The sequence below is a fragment of the Arachis ipaensis genome, chromosome B05, assembly GCF_000816755.2.
Source record: "Arachis ipaensis cultivar K30076 chromosome B05, Araip1.1, whole genome shotgun sequence".
NCBI classification, from domain to species: domain Eukaryota; kingdom Viridiplantae; phylum Streptophyta; class Magnoliopsida; order Fabales; family Fabaceae; genus Arachis; species Arachis ipaensis.
In genome coordinates this window covers 102,499,723-102,504,102 of record NC_029789.2, presented here as the reverse complement: position 1 = coordinate 102,504,102, position 4,380 = coordinate 102,499,723, and the positions used below count along the sequence as shown (strand labels likewise).

Sequence of the window (4,380 nt, the reverse complement as noted above, 5' to 3'; positions counted from 1 at the left end):
CTCGAAGTGGATTTTCTGAAGCTACAGAAACCCAATTGGTGCATTCTCAATTGCGTTAGAAATTAGACATCTTGGGCTTTCCAGCAATGTATAATAGTCTATACTTTGTCCGAGATTTGATGGCCCAAACTGGCATCTAAACGGCAGCGAGAGACCCTTTTCTGGCGTAAAACGCCAGAACTAGCACCAAAACTGGAGTTAAACGCCCAAACTGGCATCCAAGCTGGCGTTTAACTCTAGAAAAGGCCTATGCATGTGTAAAGCTCAATGCTCACCCCAAGCACACACCAAGTGTGTAATGACCCATCTTCCAGAACGTCATGATTGTACCGAAAGTAAGGCGTTACTAACTTGCTTTCCTTTATTAACTATTTACTATTGAGCCTTTAGTTCGATATCGTGATTTAATTTTATTGAAAATTCCAGAAAAAATTTTGTTTTTATTATTTAAAATCATATAGCAAACATCACCAAGTAATAATAACCACATATTTATTAATGATAATATCTGTCATACAAAAGATTTCAAATAAAACTTAGATACAAATCCTATCCCTCTGTATAAAATAAAAATCTTAAGCAATAAGGGCGAGGGAACTCTATGAAAGCAATTCAATTCAAAAACTTAACTCATAAAAAAGGTCTAACAATCGCCCGCAGCTCCAAACTGAGTCTTCGAACCTGTATCACTGAAAAGGTGGAGGATTTTTGGGGTGAGAACAAACCACACGTTCTTAGTAGGGAATGAGAATGCCGTAAAAGTAATGATTAACATGCAAATAATTAACATACTCAAGGAAACTATATTTTTATCAAATTTTTTTGAAAATACTTTTGGTTTTACTTTAGCTAATTAATTACCTCCTTCAAAATCTTTAAACTCAAACAAATTTAAAATATGAAACTAGTCACATTAACCATCTATCAGTCACATAATTAATTCTCAATCAAAACATCAATTCTTAATGAATTTAATACATTCACAAACTAATAGTGCAAGCAAGAGATTCAGTTCAACATACAAACAAGTCACAGCAAGACAAATAACACAATCACAGGGAAGTACAATGAGCAAACCCAATCAAATGCAAATGCGCAAACAAGGATGATGCATGTCTAGCCCTAGTGCAGGTAATGAGCTCATTTGTCGTTTTCTACCCGCTCCCGACGTAACCCGTAGCAGCTGAAATGGGTATGGCTTTCCAGTTGGCTATACCCCTGTGTACAGGAAATAACCCCTCTGCCACCACAGGGTCCACTGCACGTAGGAAATAACACATCTGCCACTGCAGGGATGTATGCCGACACACCTTCTGTATACAGGAAATAACCCCTCTGCCACTATAGAAATGGAACAGGTGGTCACGGTACTTCTGTAGCAGGAAATAAACTCTCTACCTTACAGAATTAAAATATGGATCTGTACCGCAGGAAGGCGTTCTCAGTGGTCGCACCACTATCTATCTGACTGCCTTCACGCAGTAGATCATCATACAAGTATATCCGGCGTTGCCTTAACGCAACAAATAAATAAACACATCTCTTGGGTTGCCTCAAGCAACAAATGACCTTTCAACAGGTCCTCTGCTTTTTATTCTCTTTTATAATCATAAATACGCAAGCGGGACAAAACCCACATTCTTGCCAACAATTTCATAAACTGAATACCTTTCCTCAAAAGAATCAATGTAATTATCATCATAAGTTATCATTCTCGTTATTCATCTCCAGTTACATATTCTTATACAATATCTCTCTCTTTCTTTATTCAATCATGTTGTACAGACTTTACGACTTCCACTTTTGCAACCTCTTAACTCGAACCAATTTTAAAACTATTTTCTAGTTTAATTTTTTTTCAAAAGACTCAAGAAAATCATTTATTTTAAATTCGTTAAATACTTTTCAAAACATCACCCTCTTACTAAAAGTAACCAAATAAAACTCTTTTTCAAGTTTACTAACTTCCCAAAGACTCAAAAACCATTCAAATTCAAATATTATTATTTCACCAAACTTCTAAAAAGATCATCCTTTATTTCAAACCTAAAACATAACTCTTTTCATATTAAATCAAACTGAAAACATATTTCTTTCTATTCTTAATAAATCAACTCAAAACGGAATCCTTTTCGTAACAAATCCATCTTAAACATAATATTTTTTCTCAATGAATAAAACCGAAAAACATAATTCATTTCTTTTCTTAGTAAATCAGAATCAAATAATATAATTTCCCAAATCCAAACCTTTTAAAATAATATTTCAGACAAAGCCTCAGATTTTATAAAATTTCGGCAGCACTTCCCCTAAAACTCGGACTTAGCCACCCTTACGGGTTCCCTCTTTCTCCACAAATCACCAGCCCTTTTCTCAATAATTTTCAAACGGGCAATTCTCAATCAATCAGACATTCACAATTCATAATAATTAACAAGTCAATCACACTCCACAATTCCAACTAATCCATCAATCCAACTCCATTCTCTTCAATTCATATTTACTTTTCGCAAATCATAGAATCCTTTCAAAATTAAACTCAATCAACTAGTAATCCCAAAATCAGCCTTTCATAATTCAAAGTTATTTACTTGTTAACAAAATAACTATTTTGTTTTAGAAGTCATATTTCAAGAGAATAATTCGGTAATCAAACTTCAATCATTTAGCAGTTTTCAAACATAACTCTAATTAATCACGAATCAACATTAACAAGCATCAAAACCAATTCCAACAAGTCACAAGTCAATTTCACAGCCATTTCGACATATCAGATTACTAAAATCAACAACAAACACTTATTCTCAATAATCAAAATACAGCCACAACTTAAACCATCATCATAATAATTCCAAATCAAACACAAATCCAACTCAGTTCATCAATTATCAATAGGATAACTTTTCAATAGTTAACTCATCAAATTTCAGTTTAACAAGTATTATCAAATGAATCACCATTCACAGCCACATTTCAACCAATTCAGCAATACCACATAGGTCAGAATCTTCAACAAATCCATCAAAATCAGAAAACCAATATCAGTCACAGCATTAACCAAAATTAACCTTGCCAAATTAATTACTCACAATAACAAAGCCCAGTAACATTCACAGCCATAACCTAAACTCAATAAACTGATTGAAATACTAAAACATCATCCTAATACCAAACTTAATTCAAATTTCACAACCTCAAACTGAGTTTATTTCAATCAATTAATCACACAAAATATATGCAAATTATTCGCAATTATCCACTAAACTTCATTGGCATTCATAAATTAAAATGGTTAACTTTAAAATAAATCCCCTACCTTAGTATCGCATTAACAAGGCAATCAAACCAAACAGCAGCCCCGATGACATTTTTTTACGAGTTCTCTTCCTCCAGCAACAACACAGCATCTCATAACTTATGTAGCAGAATCAGAATCATTAAGGGCAGCTCCAACATTGGTTTCCAGCGACCCTAATAGCAATACCCATGGCGACAGAGGTTCTAGTACAGCAGCAGACTTTACTCATGGTGATGGCGACCACTAAGACAACAGCAACGGCTCACGGCGGTGGCGACGGATCCTGGCCGTGATGATGGTACGACAGTGCGAACAACATCCACCCTTCTCTCTCGGATGCACAGGTTCGGCCCTGTCTCTCTCTCCTAACGGTCTTGACAACGACGGACCCCAAGTTGGTGGCAGAAAGTTCGATGGCGTTTGGCCTCTGCAGTGACGGCAGCGAAATGCCGGTGATGGCGGGTCGGACAATGGCTGGACGACGATGTGGCGCAGCTCCTTCTCTTCCTCTCGGCGTTGCTCCTTGCCTCGGCTCTGGTCTTCCCCCACAACGGCGTTGGTGACTAGACGGATCGGAAGTGATGCGAGCTTGTGGCTCCATGAACAGGATGGCGCTGTGATGCAGCTCGACGGCAGGCGTGGCGGCAGCAGCTCTTCCCTCCAGTTCGACGATGACGCGACGGCGGCACTGGGACGGTGGCGCGGCGGTGAGGCGTGGGTCGATCTCTCCCTGTTTCGAGAGCTCTCTCCTCACTCAAATCTCCCCCTCCTCTCTGCTAGCAACGGCGGCGATAGTGGCAGTGGCACCCACCGCGCCGCCTCCCTCTTCTCCCCCCTCTCCTTCCTCGGTCCCCCTTTTCTTTCTATTCCCGTTCTTTTTTTTCCTTTGGCTCAGGGAACCGTGTGTGTGTATTTTGGATAGGGCTGCATAGCTGCTGTTGAGTCTTGGGGAAGAGGGTAGCTGGGTTAGGGTTTCTGGGTATAGAAGAGATCCAATAAAGATTATATAAAAATTCTAATTAGTTTAAACTCCAAATATCATGAAACTCTATTTAATTACCTTTGGTAAAATAATTTTCTTA

At 38.1% G+C, this 4,380-nt stretch overlaps 1 long non-coding RNA gene across 1 annotated transcript; it reads right to left on the bottom strand.

Moving 5' to 3' along the window:
• LOC110272235 lies at positions 580 to 3,900 on the bottom strand. Its single transcript, XR_002363294.1, has 2 exons — positions 3,317 to 3,900; positions 580 to 689 (listed from the first exon to the last, which is right to left on the bottom strand). It is a non-coding gene; the product is annotated as an uncharacterized LOC110272235 (long non-coding RNA).